Here is an 18,878-nt window from a genome sequence, read left to right as displayed (position 1 = left end):
AATGGCATTCCACTGGGGGTGAATTTTGTCTGCTATTTACAGTGTGTGCTTTTAAGCAGTGATTGGTGTGACAGTGTGATCTGTACAGCTGTCTGCCTGTATTTATTCTTTTGCCTATAAGGTTGATTTACACTAGCTCCAAAAAAAAAAAAGAAAGAAAATGCTCATAGCTTTTCGTGTGAATGACTTTAAATAACTGATTAACGATTATTATTAAGATTACTATAATGGAATGGGGTTTGCAAAGTTTATGGGCTTGGCTGAGCAATTGCACGGAAAGCTGTTGTGTGCCCCTCTCCAACTCTAAACCTTTTCTGAGGTTTTCTTTATAATTGGACAGTGCCCTCTGGGCTCAGTCTGACTTGACGCGCCTGACAGAGGTTAGCAGTGGAGCCGCCTGCGTGGGGGATGTCTGATGTTCATGTGTGTGGGGATGGCATCGTGCGGGTACGGCATCATGTGGGTACCCGCCGGGAGGAAGGGGAGCTCTGCACCAGCCCTTTCCTTGGGGGGGGATGAAAATCCAGACGACAAGTGGTGACTTGCGGGCAGGGAGTGTTCGAGTGCTCTGCTTGAGGTTGTATGGTGCTCATCGGCTTTGCATGAATTTTATGAGCTTAAAATGGTGGCTCTCCAAGGCAGCATCCTTTCAGGCTTGTGTGACATGAAGAGCCCCTGAAGCTCTGTTTATAAAGCCTGCTTTCTGGGTCTGTCTCCGCTGCTGCAGTGAGTTGTCTCCTGCCCCTCTGGGTGCTGATCGGTGCCTTGCCAGTGGTTTATTCGATGCCTCGCTAGTGGTTTATTCGGTGCCACCCCAGGAGTCTCCTGGAGACTTTTGGAGGGGTGCAGTGCTGGGTTAACCCCCTCTGCTTGGCTTTGCGGTTCTTCTCTCCTCCTGGACTGACGACAGCAGATTCCTGGTGGCCAGAAACACCCGCGAGCAGCGAAGCCCTGCTCCTGCGTGTTGGTGGGTCCTGGGAACAGTGCAGGGACAGGGTCCTCGCTGCCGCGCCCTGTCATGGAGAGCAGCGCAACCAGCGTCCCCTGCCCACCCTGCGCTAACCCGCCCTGGGGCGTCAGTCGATATCACTCAAAGAGCAAATTTCCCTCTGACAGAGCAGCTACTATACAGTTAACATTTTCCAGGACTGAGCCTCCTGAAATGTTTATTCCAGCAGCATTATCCTGCTTGAGCTACCACCTGTGGTACCAAATAGGAGGAAGGATGGCTACGTCATGAATATGTTCATGCCCCGAAAGAAGAAGGAATTTGCAAGCCAGGAAATGCAATGTGTGTTTTTTTTCCTGAAGGTTTAACTCCTGAATGTGCTTGTTTTGATGCGTTTGCAAAAGGGTAACCAGAAGCAGTCTTGCAGCCTGCAGAGCAACAACAGAGGGGTTCAATTTTCCCTAACATTACACAATGCAGCCGTCCAACTAGGAGCACCCTTGCTATTTAGTTGTCAGATTTGTCCCTGTCAAAGTCCTAGGAAGGGAATATTAGGTGGTTGGGTTTTTTTTTTTTTTTTGAAGATGGCACTGCTTCAAAAGTAGTACAGGATAAGGCAAAGTCTAGGAATACAAAGTAGTATTATTGTTATTATTATCAATCACAGCTTAAGTAAACCTACCTGAGAATCGCTTTTGTTATTTGGTCTCCTTTCCTCTGGTTTATGCTCCCTGAGCAGAGTTTGATTAAAAACTGTTGCATCTCATTTTGCTCTCAAGGGTTGATGTGCTGTGTTGCTGTCACCTGTCTGCAGCCAAAATAATATGACACATCATGGAAGTGGTTGAATACTTGCTACTGGTTTTGATCTTCTTCAAAATATCATTTTCACTTTATATAGCTAGAGAATAGCTGGCCTCCCGCCGTTCCCATTCACATCTTACCCCTGAACAATGAGAAGAAAATCTGCCTGCAGTAAATGTTCAGTTTATGATGTTGGGGAGTTTTTCCAATACAGAAAGAGAAAGGGAAATAAAGCAGCTTTATGAAATAATGGTGCCATTCTCAGATAAACATGGATATTTTTGCTGTTAACTTCATGAATAAGGGGGAGTAAGGAGGTCAACTGTAGCTGAACTCGTGCCAGAACTGCTTGCCTCAAGGTTTTGGGCTATTAGGCATTTTGAGATTTTTTTTAAAAAGACTTTTAACTCATGCAGGTTTTACTTTCCCCATATCTAAAAAGGGCAGATTTGTTACAGCTGGAATAAATAAATGTGGGTTCCGCAAGGGCTGATGAATGCAATCTCCCTGCAATTAGCAGCACGGGAGCAGGCGGTGCCGCGCAGGGCGAGGCGAATGGCGGGTGGCGGGGTCAGCACGAAGCTGGGCGAGGGGGAGCTCATCGCTGTGGAATTGTTCTTATTTGTCACCGGTTTCAGCGGTGCCCAGGAAAACTCGCTGTTGAGCTGTTTGACTGTTTCCAGCCCTGGGACCCTTTTTGGCTCAGCTGCCTGCCCTGGCAGCATTGATGTGCCAGCCCAGCACTGGCTCCGTGGAAATGGGGATGCGGAGCAGGTTGCTCGCGAGTACCGCAGTTGTGTGAACCACACACATTTGCTAGCATGACTCTGCAACCAAACATCAGCTCAACTACTTTTTATTATTAATTTCAAGCTCCAGCTGCTGCCTTGAAGCATTTTGTCTTGTCATTCTGAAAGTTGCTGCTCAGAACAAACAAAAGAGAAAGAAGAATGAAAGCAAAGCCCCTAAAACTCATTAGTAACGTAAAGTCTAGCAAGGATGGCTAACGTTGTCTAATAATCCATCATGGTGGCTCATCTGTCAGCTATAAAAATGTCATCCCTAGAAGTTTACTAAAGCTTTATAAGGTCTAAGCACAGTTTACTGCTTGTGGCAGCAGCGCTGTGATGGCAGTGTGCAGGAGGCATTGCATGGCCAAGGAAAAGAGAGCACCATGCCCCTGCCATGCAGGAGCAGCACTGGGAGCATGGGCCAAATGTGTGTCAGCCCAAAGGATGGAGCGTCCGTCAGCCCTGGCTGCAGAGGAGACAAAGGCACTCAGTGCCTGGGTATGTTACTTTGGCCAGAGGAAATCAAAAACCCCATCAGCATGGGGGGCTGTCAGCTGGCAAAAGAAGTGGGACCTGCTGCAGGTGGGTCCTTGTGTCCGGTTGTTATCCTCTTTTTCCCGCAAAGTTTTGCTCCATTGTCTCTACAGCATCAGTGTCATACTGGAGAGAACGAGGTATCTGTTGTGGATGTGGGGAGACCAGGGACCAGCCCGTTGACTTGCACGGGTCTTGCCAAAAGGCACTGGAGACAAGCTCTAACCCTGCCTGTCCTCTGCCAGCATGGCCACTCTCCTCCCTAGCTGGGCTCTGCCTGGCCAAAGCAGGGCAGCAAGCTGTGGGGTGGCTCCATGGGAAAGAGGGGTGAGCTGGGAGTGGACACACAGAGGGCACGTGCGTCCCACTGAGCCCAGGAGTTGCTGAGGTTGGACCACCTGCAGTAAACTCATACTAAGGGCTTCACGAGCAGTACATGACTGTTTATCACCAGTAGATGCTCTCTCTGTGCCTCCTGCAATGTCTCAGTCACCTTCTCCGCTCTTCCTTCCAGTGACTTTCCCTTTGCCCTCAACTAATCCATCATCTGGTCCGGCCCCTGGAAACAGCCAGTGGTGTATTTGCTGCTTTAAACTGCCGACCTTCAGGCTTTGCTCCCGCGACGGCTCCCAGTCCGTGCTGATCCCTTTTCCCTTTGGAGACTGCTGACGTGTTCTGGTTTTGAAACAGCTTCATATAAAACTGGAAGGAGGTCTCAAATCCAGATCAAGCTTAACATCCACCGCCGCTCCCCCAGGTACCCAGCCTCTTCCCTCCCGCAAGTTTTAAGCCATCCTTTTCACTCTGCTGCTTTGCGGGGCTAATGAGTTTACCGCTGCTATCCCCTCTGACAAGGAGATGGGGACAGTCACACAATCACTGCAAAAGGCTTAGAACTACATGTAAGTGGTTTGGGTTTCTCTGTGAAATCTGGATTCAAATCCCCACTTTCAGTAAAAAAAAATAAAAGGGAGAAACGCCAACACTGAAGAGCAACAACCTTAAAAAAAAAATAATCATTCAGAGGGAGTCTGAGGTTTCGCTGCCTTTTTCTCCAGATGGGAATGTTGTAGCATTGCCTACAGAGCCTTTCTTCTCTGCATTAGGCGAGCGAGGAGATTTCATTTCATACATCATTTACAATGGAGTGCGTCAAGAGCAGAGTCGGTGCATATTAACACAGGGATGTGGGGAAAGAGTTGGGTTCTTTGAAAGTTTCAAAGCATTTCCACCGAGGAGGGGAGCCTGGGCTGCTGATTCCCTTTCACTCCGTCATAGAAACTGCATGAACCGAAAGCCCATGAAATGGGAAGAGGAGAACAAAGGCAATGAAAGGCTTGTAATGTGCCAGCATTAGTGTGAGCTGGAGTAGCGCGGGGATGGCGTAGCAGCTGGCCCCGTAAGTCTCAAGAAACTCTTCTATCTCCTCCTTGCTCTCCTAACTGCCTCCTGCCTTCCTTTATATTCACACTGGAGTGAGTACAGGCTCCTCCCTGTACTTGGAAAGAATGGTCATGGGTTGGGAGAACATGAGGAAGATGTCCTCCTCCTTCCTCCCCAGCCCATCTGGCCAGCAGCTGCCCGTAATCAGGCTTTCTTCATTGTCCCATGCTTTACTTTAAGCTAGGTCTTCAGACCACTACAGAGTGGCCACCCTGTGTATTGATTAAAAAGCCTTTTAGATGATGATTTGGTGTAAGAATCCATGTTCTTCTTTTTTTTAATACATTTGGTTTGCTTTTGATTTCCTCCTGGAATTTGCACCCTTAAAAAATACTTGAGAAAACTGGAAACAGTAACTCTCTACGAGCTCTAAGACTAAATCTGGGGAAGCTGATGTTGTCTCATCACAGGACTCCAGGGGCTGGAGCTTTCTGGAAAACACCAGGCACCACAAAACTTGCTATAAAAGCTATGGGACTGGCAGTGAAATGGCCACATCTTCTCTCTTCCTTTGTTCCAGTGCATTTTCCTCCTTTGGCAGAAGCTGAACAGGCCATCCTGCAAGAGGGAACACGAAAGCCTTGTGATGGCTGTGCCAACATCTTACCACCTTCTTCGTGGCTGGAGAGAGCCGTTGGGCCGGCGTGCATGGGACCTTGGGCCTTTGCACATGAAAAATCTTCTCTGCATGCTGTCCCTTGCCTTTTCTATGGAAGACCATCTAAGGGGTCTTGAATTTTGGACAAAAGTGTCCGGCAGAGAGCCTTCGGAATAATGCCAATATCAAGGGCATCTTCCAGGACTGTTGCACTGGGAACGCAATGATTATCTTACCTGCCTGATGCTGCTCTTCCACGTACACAGTTGCACGTCAAGGGATTGGGAAGCGATTTAAATAGGAGCTCCCATGGCTCCTGAAATTAATACAAAGTCCTACTTGGCTGATATTAATATAAAGCCTTTCTTGGCTGTTATAAAATTCATCGCATCCCATTCTGGTGGGTCACCTTAGTGCTATCTGGTCGGAGGGAGTGCAGAAACAGCAGCACAAATGCCCACCACGTCTGGGAATGTCTACCTGGATTCAAACACTTTCGGGTTTGTTCAGTAATTGATGTTGAACAGAGATGTTTCCCTGGATTTACAAAGTTTATTTTCAATTAAATTGTTGACTGGTACTTGCTCAGAGTCTGTGCCAGAACTGGTGGTGGATTTAAGTGACTCAGGAGAGATTCCGCTTGCTCCAGGTGACTTCTGCAAGGTTACAGGAGCAAAAAAAAGCATGCCGGGTTTCTGTCAGCTGCAAGTTTTGCCCTGTTAGAGTTAGGAAATGGAAACTTTTCCCATCCCTCCCCCATGACTGCGCTCAAAACTCCACAATCTATTTTCTCTCACTCTTCACCTCTTCTCCTTTATATTGGCTGCTTTGCACCAAAAGCCCCATAGTTACATGCACTTTGACACTTGCATTTCAAAATGCCTGATTGTGGAGTTCTGCCAATACCAGCAATTGATCTGGTGCCACAGACCGGCTTAATTATTCAAGGTCAGTCTCTCTCTGTCTCTTCTTGTCCAGGGAGCAGCAGCTATGGGGAATAAAACTTGAACAGTGTTTAAATTTTAATCATAAACTTTAGTAAGTCACAGATTTGTTTTGCTGTATGTGGGGTTTTTTCTATTGTACCTCCTGCAACTTTTCCAGCATCACCACTCAGAGCATGTCTTTGTTGCTCAGTACAACAGTGTGCTTTTGTAAAGCACGGTATTTTACACTGCTATTTAAAATGCATAAGTTGTGTGATCTAAGCAGTTTCCAGTTCACTTTTGAGCTCCTGTAAAACGTATCCCTTAAGGCATTTCAGCTGAGCAACTAAGAAGGTGAGGGTATTAGAGGTTGTGAAATGGCTTGTCTGCTAATTCTTTCTATGTGCATCTCTTCAGATAAATCTCTTGTGACCTCCTACTACAAGTAGAACATTAGTTAAGTATCTCCTTGGTAATGGAGTGTCCTGGACCTGATCTTATATTACATTAAGGACCCTTCATGCTATCTGGGGACATGCTGGCCTTCAGGGAAGCTAGGAAAGGTGTCCCTGAAAGCACACGAGGTGCAAGTAACTTCACTGAAGAGTGCTGGGCTGATGCAAAGACCCCAGTCCAGCCCAGCTGCTGGTCACGGGCACCGAGTCAGGCTGGAGACTTATTGGGCTGCACCGCCTTAGGCGTGCTCTCTGCTGGCTCACGCAAGGGGTAACGAGGAACAAGATTCAGTGACAGTAGCCTTGGGGAATGCTCTGATTTTCATCTGCCCCAATCTATGGGAAAACAAAGAAGCCTTTGAACCCCTCAGTCCATTTGAAGTGACTCTGAGAGCTGACAGAGTCTAAGGAATTATTATAATTTTAATACTAAATCCTCAAAATAATTGCTATATATTATATAATTATTACATATTATAGAATAATTATATATGCTATTATTATTATTGTTATAAATAATAATAAATCCAGAAAAAGAAGACCCAGATGGCTTTTCAAATTAATAGTAATGACAAATCCTAGTGTGGTGGGGGACAATATTCCAAGGATGCAGGAGATACAGTTACCTCTGTGTCACTGGGCTCGTGGGCAGGAGAGCTGCGGGAAACAGGAAACTGGGGCTGTCGCACAAGGGCCAGGGCACACTGGCAATGGGAAAAGAAACCCCTTGCAGTCCCTGCCACAGCTCCTGTGCTTGGGAAAGAACCCGGGGACTGGGATCGCAAAAGCAATGCCACACCTGCCTGCGCAGAGCTCTGCAGAGGCGCAGGTGGGGAGCGAAGGCAACCAGCGCAGAGAGGCAACGGCGAGGTGCTGGCCTGGGCTCGCTGTGCTGGGTCTCCCCAGCCTGCCCATCGCTTGCCACGCGGTGGGGCCTGAAGGGTGGCACTTATACATTTTTCGGGGGAAATGAAGCCCAGCAATCTTTGCTAATTTTCAAACTCTCGGCATGATTACAGTATCTCTGTTTTACAGCACCCAGCCATTACTGAAAAGCATTATGCAAGTCAATTAACGATAATGTCTCTTTCCTTGAGATAAAATAGTTCATTCTTACAAACTGGTCGGGATGCACAGAAAGGCGAGCTGTGTGTTGCCCTTGATGGTGCAGGATGAATAGAAGCGCGGATTCGCTTTCTTCCCGTGCAGTTGCTGGCTTTGTTGCAGATTTAAAGCAGCACTGTTTGAAGCTCTGCCTCTATAGCTGTGTTATGCTGTCCTCCTTTGTAATGAAAACTTCTCCTTTTTCATCATTTTTAATTTCAAAGCCTTCAGGGGTTAGTTTCCTCAAGGCTACATCTCAGTCTATGAAGAACCGATTGTCTAGCTATGCTCTTCCTCGCCAACCCAATGGCCAAGGCTAGTTGGCTTTCACCTTCTATAACAATAGTTTATAGCTCTCGGCTGGTGTTTACCCAGCACCTTGTCTCAGTTTAAAACGTATTCCTAGATGTGAAGCCATTTGTTCCTGAGCTGAAGCGCTCGCTGCTAGTTTGGGGGAGGTTTGTTTACTGCAGTAACCAGCTTGCTCCGTATGTATTCCCATCACTCTCCCTTCCTATAACCTACAAATCTCTCCAACTTATCCAGCTCAATGCTGCGGATGGTTTTTGAAGTCTTCTTTAAAGTATAGTGAGTGCCCTTAAAAATTTCCCCTGCTTTGAAAGATTCTACCTGTTCTAATGCAATTCCCTATTTTAAAGATAGGGAATAAATATCTTGGGGATGGTTGGCTCACATACAGCTCCTATCTCTTAAAACATTAATGGTCCATGCTGTTTGATTCTTTTTGAAAGTACTCTGTTCCTGCTTTGTTTATTTAATTTCTTTTCTCTGCGCTGGGACTTGCCAAATGGAGTTGTGTGTTGTTCCCCCCCCCTCAACCCTTTCATTCACAGAAATCAGTGGGATGTAAATACAGCTCATTTAGTTTTAGCATTGCCAACTTTTATTTCAAAAATCAGACATAAGGTCCCTTGAATTTTGAAATGGATTTCAAAAACCCTTCTTGAAAAAATAAAATAAATTCTGAATAATTTCTGGTTTTTCTTTCTGTATTTTGTGCCTTTGAAGGTTCACATTTCCGTGCCTTCATGTACAATCATAAGAGATGATTGAAACTTGTTTTACTGTTAATAACTGCTGCATCCCCTGCAATCACACAGTTCCAAGAGGGAGCCACTGTAGGAAGTGAGCCAAGTCAAATATTGCACCTTGAGAAACTCTGAAGACTTGACGACAACAAATTTTGCTCCTGAAAATTGCCTATCGGTTTGTCTATAGCAGTTACGAACTCTGGGATCCCAAACAGCATGGGAATAGAGAGCACATAGCTGCACTCAGGGCTATGCAGTAAAATAAATCACTCTGTATTTGCATGCCTGCTTTATATGACCAAGCCTTTCTTAACTCAATCTAAAAGCTGAAGGCTGTCTTGGCCACAGCCCTGGACACCTCTGACCATTCCCCTTGCCAAGGGATGGGTGCATTGCCTCCCACGCGGCGTGTTTGGGAGCCCTCCAGCCACTGCTCTCTGGTTTGGGGATTACAGAAATCAGAGTTGAAGATAGTAATGAATTTGTGCCCTGAAGGGTGTATCGACCCTTAAGCGGTTTACTAAAGCTCAGCCCTACTTTGTGTTAGAGGTGGTCTTTCAGCCCCGAGCTTGGGCTGTTTGAGCCTCCCCCAGTGACACCCCTCTGGTTTGCCCACGACTCCGCTGAGCTGCAATTCACTGGGCTTATTACTTAGAGCTGTTTCTCCTCGATTAGTGTCATTTTAGCTTGTCCTGTCCTGTGGCAGGTATCCATGGCTGTTCGGCTGGGTATGACTGATGTCTCCTCTAATTCATGTCAAATGTCGAGAAGAGCTGGGGGGAGAGGGAGCTGCCCTCGGCCAGCGCAGGGGGAGCGGGCAGAGGGTCCTGTGCTGGGGGCCGGGGACCCCGTTGCCGCTGCAGGCTGGGACCAAACTGATACCTGAGCACCTTTGAAGTGAGCACAGGAGCAAAACTTCTGCTGGTCATGTATAGCCACTGTAGTTTTGCTGCGGGTTTTGTTTTTTGCAGCCTCTTGTACAGAAGGTGAGCGGGGGCTGAACAAGAGATGAAGATGATTCAGTCTGTCAGAAATATGGACTGTTTTTTTCTCTGCTGTTGGGATACATTGACGACACCACACAGATGGTCAGGAGATGAAGGTCAAGATGTCCATGGCTGGTGATCTCTGTCCCATGTCTGGGTGACGTTTACAAGAGCTTGCCCAGTGAAATCTTTGCGTCCGTACAGGCCATTACTGACACCATCGAGCGAGGGAGACCAAAAGCATATGTGCAGTCTATGAATACAGTCTCTCAAGCGGGCAACGAATCCGGTTGTTGGTGTTGTTCACACCACCCTCGAGCACTGGATGCCAAATTTTGGTGGTTAGCAGAACCTGTCCCTGAAGCATCTTGGTATCAACAGTTAGTAACAGAAGCATGTACAGGCGAGGGCTTAATTAATCAGACACGTTATCTGGGCAGCCAGGGCTAGCAGGCGGGTCACCTAACCCTCCCAAACTCCAGTCAGTGCACGTAAATCCCCTTTTCTTTTCTGCCTTTTAAGTCTTTTATCTTTCCTGTCTGTGAGATGCGAGATAGCAGCATAGGCTTACTGCTTTTCTCCTTTTTTCCTCACACACACGACATATATATAATTTATAGCTAACGTATACATAAAATAATATTCTGTCTAAATACATGCAGACATGCACGAAGCATGTTGCAGAGCCTGTGGGAAATACTGTCTGCAATGGAGCTTGCTAATTATAGCAACTCTAATGGCAGCTTCCCCCCACCCTTCCCCACAGCAACAGAGATCAAAACCTTTTTTGTTTAAAATATTTACTGTACAGCTTGCAAAGCTTTAATCAATGTAACATGACGTTTCCTTTCAGCAGCCGAGTAATAAATAAGCAATTAATAGGGAATTGAAATACACCCATTAGCTGTTTGCAGAGTCTCCACTTCCCCGCTGTAAAAACGCTTTCAGAGCATTTAATGCTCTGCCTACAGTCAGCTGTGCCGCCGAAGCACGGGGAGCGAGGCGATCCCCCTGCCTTTTGGCGGGGAGAGGGACGAAGTGTTTCAGAGATGCTTTGCAAAGTTTGCATTGGAAATCAGCCTTGCTCCTGCTTCGGCGGCTGTGACAAGCCTGGGCGACGCAGGCTGGCGGCGGGGCGACAGCTCCACCCACGATTTATATCTCTGCCGCCCGGGAATTGGGCTTTTGAGACTGTTGATTTTGCTTCAGTAAGTGTGACTCTGCACAGCTTAACAGGTCCAGGCATGCTGATTTCCAGCGGCTTCGTATTTGCCCGGTGCAGGGCCAGCAGCGGGGAGCTGGGCTCCGTATGTCCCTGGCTCCCATGGAGCTGGGGTGACAGCGGGGCTCCTCCTGAGCTGGGGTACCCCTTGGGCAGCCCAGCGCTCGCTGGGTGGGCTATAGCTGTGCTGGGTTTGTACTGCAATGGCCCATCGGCCAAGTTAGCATGTGCTTTCTGTAATTTTTAAGCTGGTTTTTAAAAAGTTAGTTTCCCACCATGGTTGTAGCACTGTCCTGGCTCTGTCTTGGGCAGCCGGAGACAGCATGGAGGCGGCTTGAAGAGCCTTGATAACAAAGTGGTAAAATATACCCAGCGTAACCATCCACTTCAGAGCGTTTTGCAAACCCTTGTCCCACAAACCGTGTGATAAACTAACGCCGCAGTATAGGAGAAGAGCCTGAGTTGATGCAACAGCCCCGGCAGCTTGCCCGGCAGCCAAGCCTGTTGTCGGTGGGTCTGACCACATCCCCTGCGGCCACCCCGCTCAGAGCTGCTCAAGGTTGGATTGAATGATGCCCAGGAGGGTATCAGGGCACTGGAGCTCATGGAGCCTCTCCGCAGGCAGCCAGCGTAACAGCCAGATGCTGCTTCCCGGAAAAGCCTCCCCATCACACGGGGAGGAGGTGGCGCAGAGCCGTGTGCCTCCCAGCTAAGCATTAGTGAAGCTTTTTAATCTCTCACTGTGGGATTTCTTTTTGCTTCAGCATCCCGCCATAAAGTATTTCAGACAAGGTGACATTTTCCATCTGCATAAAGTGCTTGCAAACAGTGTGAATTTAACTTTTATTGGCCTGATTTAGGGGTATGGGACTGTGCATAAGTCTTGGTCTCTCAACCTATAGTCCTGCACTTTAAGTGATGAATTAGTCAGTAAAATAAACAGGGTATTATCTAGCTGTACACACGTCTGCATCTTCCAAAGAAAATTAAACCTTTTTTGAACATACAAAAGCTAATGATGGTGAAAGCAACTTGGCTATAAAATACCCAAAACTAATCCAGAACTTTCCAAGAGCTTGAAAATGCTCTGTTGGCTGGAGCAGAAAGCCTAGCGTGCAGGATGGCAGTGTGCGACCATGCCGAACCACTGCACGGCACTGCCAGTGCCACTTTGTCCATCTGCCTGTCTGTCTAGGTGCTCACCACTCCCCGTGAGGTTTGAGCAATGGATGGGGCAAGATACCGCCCTTACCGCTATTCCCGTTCCCTTCCCCATGTACCGAGGGAAAGAGCGATCCATCAGTTACCATCTGCAGCGATCGACAAATGTTGATGTCTTAATGGCAACCACCATACCTGCAGCTGGGGTGTGATGGAATACTGATAGAGCCATTAGTACCCAGGCTGGTGATGCGATTTTATATTTCATTTAACCCAGAACACAACATGCTGCAATGTATATATTTGTAACTGCTCCCTTGACGGTCTCTCTAGAGTATTATAAAGATTTATCATGTAGTGTTTGGTCAATACTAAATACCGTGAAATGTCAGTAGAGCAGTTCTTGGGATTGCTTGAGCAGTAAATAACAGAATCCTACAATATCCAAAAAGAAATGAGCAGGTGAGCAAGTAACCTTCAAGAAAGAAAATGAAACAAACCCAATTTCTAACCTTCAGAAAAGAACAACAAAGCAGGAAGGATTTTAAGTCCCCTTGACTTTTAATGAGATGTACGAATACTTGTCATTCAAGTGCTTTGAAAAGGGTAGCCATTTAGATCTGGAAATGCTGTGCCATGGATTTTTGGGACCAGGCACTACATTAAGTTTCTTCTCCATGAAACCCTTGTTCCGTCTGCTCCGTGGCAGTGGCCGTCCTAGGGTTAGTGAGAAAGCACGAACATCCCCTGTACCCTCCTCTCCAGAAACCCGGCTGAGAAGCAGCAGCTGCTTCATGGGAGGTGGGATGGGGACCCCTCCCAGTGCTGATGTGTTCCCCCCTAATCACTCCCCACCTAATGGCGGGGATTGCTCTGAGAAAACCCTCCAGGTTTTTTTTACAGGTCAGAAGCTGGCTACTGCTTAAACATATGTTCCTCTTTCCCTGTCTCTGACTTGCAGAATAGCTGCTAACTAACCAAAAGACAACATGGTGAGCCGAGGCTATTAGTGAATAATAATGCCATTTGCAGGCAGCAAAGGCTGAAAGGCTTCCAGAGCAGTTAGCAGTCTGCAGGCATCTCCCAGAAATGCATGAGCAGAGCTCCTGTGCATCAGCCAAAGAGCAATTATTCTTGGAAAGCATGTCTGCCTCACGCTTTAAAATCTTTTCTAGGGTCTTGAGTTAAAAAAAAAAAAACGTGCTGAAAGAAAGAAGAGAAACTGGAGTAAAGGACTTTACATGCTGTGAATGAACATGACTGCAGGTATGCGCCCCTCATGGCACCCTCCGGCTCCGTGCTGGGTGCCCCACGCCAGCGACAGCCAGCTGGGGTGAACCCAGACTGAGCAGCCCAGAGCCTGGCCTTGAGGAGAAGGCCACGGGTAAATCCCCTCTCCAGCCTTCCCGAGAGCAGATACAGGCAGCGTGCAAAGCTCCTCAAAAATTGCATTTTTAGGATGAACTTCAGACAAGCAGGCTTGTTGGCTGTTGTTTTTCCTTTTGGCTTTTCTGTGTTTTTTTTCCTCCAAACATCTCATTTGTAGCAGAAGGTTATATTCCTAATGGGGTCATTTTGAGTGCAGTATTGTACACAGTTCTGCTCTTTAAAGAACTAGCACGGATCCTAACGGCTCTCCAGGCAGGAAATCTGGTGGGAACTCTGCTTTCCTGCTTACTGATCTAATGCTGGATCCAGCGATCCCACTGAGCACATCAGTGCAGTGTCTGGGTAGCAAATAATGACACAGGGAGCCACCAAAGGACTGTTTTATGGTCCAAACTTGTTAACTTCAGAGAATAGTTATTTTGCAACATTATTATATTTTTTGGCAAATCACTGTGTTGCTTGCTAGTTTATGCCACGTCTTTGTTTAACCACTTTGGTGCTATTTTTTTTTTAACTTTAAATGGCGTATTTCGGTTCCTACATGAGACTTATTGTCAACATTTTTTTTGTGTGTGCTTTTTCTGTGTGCTGTTGCATCTTTTTTTGGTTCACTTATTTTAATTATGCATTTTATTTTAAGTACCTTGTTTTATGACATCACTTGTTAATTGTTCAATTATCACTCCGTTCCTCCGCTGCTCTGCAGTGTGCAGTAGCCTTGAAGTGCTGTAGGAGTGTGCTACAAACAGGGGGGAAAAAATAATAAATAGCCTAAAGACCCAAAGATGCATCACAGACAGTTCTGCACTATTTAATTACATGTTGTTTGGCAAATAATTAGTAAGAAATTAGCTTCTTTCCCAGTATTGTAAGAGCTTTTGCAATTTGCCACCCGGCCCCAGCCAGGTGAAGCCTGCTGCTCCTGTACGGGCCTCAGGGCTGAGCTCACGGCACTGCCATTATCCCGGGAGCGGGTGAAGCTGTGATTTGCACGGGTCAGGGCTGGCAGGACTGTGGGGTTACCGGCTGACGTGCCGCTCTTAGGACTAATGGCATCTCACGGCACCGAAGACATCAGCGTGGGGACTGTGCTCGGCGGTCGGCTGGTGCCTAAAAGGTGCAGGTTAACGGGAGGTGCATTTAGCAGTCACCTCTTAACTCCCTCAGCTCACCTGCTGCTACAAGCCCACGCTCCTACGCTTTAATTTACTCCCATACCAACTTACTGATGCAACTTGCAGCATCATGCCTCCCACCTCACCTTTGCTTTAGGATGCCACCTCTCTTTGCATCTTCAAAAAGGTGAGAGAACCAGTCGGCTGCATCTCCTGTCATCAGCCCTGCCTGAATTTCAGTAGAAGTAATTAAAAACAGACCAAAACCCCAAGCGATGCAGCTGCACAATTAGTTATAGGTGTTATGCTGAGTGCTCTATCTGTGGGTTCAGAAGCAGCCAGGTACACACATTTCGATAGATGGATGAAAGGAGTGTTGTGGTCTGTAGATGCGGATCTATTGAGTGGCTCGCTTCCAGCTTGGAAAGATAAAGGTTCGTGTCCTCTCTGACAGAGGAAGGACTGATACCGGTCTTGTGCTGCCTGAGCAGTTGGCAGGCACAGACAAAGGCAGCGCTGCCCGGGCGGTGTGTGCAGGTTGGTGTTGCAGCAGTAGGGTTTTGAGTAACTCCCACTCAGATTTGGGAGACTAAAAAAGACTGATTAAGAAGTGCCCAATTCCTCTCACACGCCCAGCCCAGAGCCGTGTGTGACACTGATCCTCCACGTAGCCGTGCACTCTTCCTATCACCTTTTTTATCACACGAAGCCCAAAGACAGCCTGGAAGCTGGTTTATGACACTGAACTCTTCATTACGTAGCTTAGACAAAGCACGCCAGGTGCTCCGCAGCATGTCCAGGTACAAAACAGTTCCATCTGCAAATCCATACTGCATATTAATTTGGAAGGGATGTGCGAGTTGACGGCTTGTGTTTCTGTTAGGAATGCAACAGTTTGTGACCCATTTATAATAAAAACCTGAAAGAGAACTGAAGATTCTGCGATTCTCCATATATCGCTGCAGTATCTCACTTGTTTTACAGTAATTTGATGGTGCCTGAACACAGTAGTCGACCTTTTTTTTTTTACTCCTGCTTGCAGGGTAGAACAGCAGGGATGGTAAACCTTATGCTTTAGTTCAGAAATAGCACACATCAGTGAGAGCGACCAGGGTTGCACCACGGGAGAGAGTGGATTGTGGCAGCTCAGAGCAATACTGATTACTGAGGTTTATTATATATACAAGAAAACCATATTGCCTGCCAGAGAATTTGCACATTGGCCTAAAAGCCTGTTTAGGGTTTGTTTGCTTTTTAAACCCAGGCTTATATCTAGTTGTATGTCCTTTCTCTCCTGGAAAGTGCGTTTATTTTAGAGCCCTGAATGACTCAGAGTTCTGAGAACCTGAAACAGAGACTTTCGCGAGCACCGCGATGGCTCTACTTCACCTGGAGCTGGCAGTGGCCGGAGTCTGCATCAGCTGAACACACATCAGGTTGCTGTTCTTTCCTAAAGGCAAAAACAGCATCTCACAATACCCCAAGTAAACAGAAACTTGTGAAATAGCTACCTGATGTGGAAAGGGAAGAACGATGTGTGCATGGAGGGGAAATCTCACTCTGGCCACTTGAAAATTGTATTTGTGCCCTAAATTGGGGAACAAAAAATCAAAAGTAGGAGTGACCTCGCATCCTGTGCAGCCTCGCTCTGCCTAGTCTGTGGAGGACTGGCTTTGTTCTTGGGGCAACATCGTCGTGGGGAAAGGTAAACCTCGGCACCAAGAGCATGGAAAAAACCAATAAAGCAAAACTAGCACAGGATGAAAGCAGCACTCGGGGTCATCTGGGTGCTGGATAGCATCTGCTTTTGTGTATACAGAAGGAAACATGGCATGAGTAATGGCTCTGAAGCAGCTACACTGGATGTTTATTGCACAGAGATGACTGGGGCAAATGAGAACATTTCCACTTTTTCAGCAGGCAGTGCACAACGTGCATGACTCTCACGGTGACCACAGACCTCAAGAACAGTGGGCAAGCGCCTTCCTTCTAGTAAACCGTATTATCTCTTTCCAAAACCGTGAAGCCCAACCTCAGATATCACAGGGATTTTGCCTGATTAAAGACCAGAATAAATTTTGGGGCCAGGTCGTCTGGCTGTTGTAGCAGCAAATGTGGGAAGAAGGGCCTCGGGCTATTTTCCTTGACATGGAAAACTTACATGACACACCATTTGATGTGTTGCTTCTATTTTTTAAACGTTGCCTAGCACAGAAATCAGAGCTGGCTGCAGCTCAGCCAGCCATCAGCTCTGCCCCGCACAGTCCAACATTTCTGCCTTCCAGGGCAGGAGCTGTGCCCGGCCCCCGTGTCTCTGCTGGCAAGGATCGTGCTCCCACACAGGCATGAGCATCTTTTCTCAGGTGTCTTCCCCACCTCCAGCACAAGCTAATCATAATCCCTACGTTCCTCCATGAACTATTTACATGATCACAGCCAGCCGTTGGCACAATTTCTTGCTAACGCTGTAACAGTAATGGTACTCTCATAATGACTGTGCTGCCACCAGCTAAAACTGTACTGCAAATTATCTCACCTGGCGCAGAGCCTGCAACTTGTCTACATGGGGGCCAGTTGGGTGAATGGTCCTGCAAGACACGTGGCCCCAGATGAACCTGAACTCTCTGTGGCATGTTCCACAGGAAACATTGCATCCCTTTTGCTAGTCACAGAAAAGGGCAAATTCCACCGGAGCATCACTGGCTCTGGGGCTCATCTTCATGGGTGTCAACTTGGGAGGAAGGCTTTCATCCTGAGGAGCTTTGCTGAGCTCTTCTTACATTTCATATGTATGAAAGGAGACATTCTGAGGAAAGAGTTGCTTGGGAGACTTGAAGTGGCATTTGGCTGGTGGGATCCCTCTTACTGGTGCTAATGTGCGAGGAGGACAAAAATCAGCCTGACTGGCAGGTCCTGGGAAAAAGCATGCAGTTCAGAAGTAGGAAAAAAAAAATAAAACTGTACTTTCTGCTTTGTTGCTGATTTTTTAATAGTTTTAAAAGCAAAATCGATCCCAAATATTCAAGGTTGAACCTTTGGTTTTGTCAGATTTTCTTTTCAATACTAGCATTTCAGAGCTTGTGGACAGATCTTTAAAGATTACACGAAAGGATGGTGTTGAAGTGCAGAGACAGCTGAGACGCTTCCAGTTGGAAGAATTCTCCAACCCATACTTCCTGACAGAGGCAATGGGAGATGGCAGATGGTAGGTGGCATCTTGTTTATCAAAACAAAAACTGTGGGATCTCTTGAGGTGCTGGAAAAACTATACAGCTCAAGTGAGAAGTTGTCTCTGTGCACTTACCAGCTATTTCCTCTGAACTAAAAAACTGCTTCTGTTTGGTGCAACTTGCAGAAAAAATGAATTTAGCCAAGGAGAATTAACAGAGTAGACATCGGTCCTGTGCTGGGTTGGGAGATAAGGTCACCAGGGCTGCCATACCTCTTACCATAGCCAGGAAGCCCAGAGTTTTGACCCCAGAAACCATCGCTGAGGGTTGGAAGGGCATCCACGCCAGGAGGTAACATGAACCCTACTGAGAACCTCAGTTCCAGTCATTTTAGACCCCACTTTTCGATGTACTTTTCAATGTGCTTTCCTTCTGTTCAGGTCTGCGGCATCCAGAAGGTGATTGGAATGCTCTCATATTCTCTTTAATATCTAAAATATTCAGAGACTGTTTGACCAGAGAGGCTGTAGGCTTGTTTTTTTTCCCACACACAAATATTGCCAGGTTCTATAAGAAATGTGGGGTTTTCAGCATTTCTAAATGCCCAACACTCTCCCAGCTTTGGCCTAGAATGGGCGACTAATCCAGTTTATTCCTTGTGTGCTTCAAACTCCCAAATAACCAGGGTAGCCACAGCAGAAAGATGAGGTGCTCAAGATGCAGCACTACTGTAGCATCCTCATGGGAGCTACCCAAAAACTGGAGGTAAATGCCTTCCACAGAGAACAGTGAGAATTAGCGAGGGCTCGCTTTAGAGTCATGCAGTTTGTGACTGTTTTCCCCAGTGGAAAATACTGAGGTGGTTAGGTAGGTAGCAAATTAATCTACGTACCAAAGCAGATGTGCACCCACGCAGATGTGGTCATTCTGCCGCTGGGGCAAAGCCAGAGCAGCTTTGTGGATGAGAATGGAGATAAATTGGATTAAAAAAAGGTATGGGAGGAGAATTGGAACCCTAATGTTGCTTTTTCTTTCAAACTGATCTGTACACATGTCACACAGTTGGATGTATGAATAGTAAATTATTCTATTCATTTCTTACTCTTGATGAACAGTAAATTAGTCTAATAACATTTACTGTTCAATTCATTGATTGTCAGAGGGAGATTAGAGGCAAAT

This window comes from Gavia stellata, chromosome 14 (genome assembly GCF_030936135.1).
Source record: "Gavia stellata isolate bGavSte3 chromosome 14, bGavSte3.hap2, whole genome shotgun sequence".
NCBI classification, from domain to species: Eukaryota; Metazoa; Chordata; class Aves; order Gaviiformes; family Gaviidae; genus Gavia; species Gavia stellata.
The sequence above is the reverse complement of the archived record's forward strand: the minus strand, read 5'-3'. Positions refer to the sequence as shown.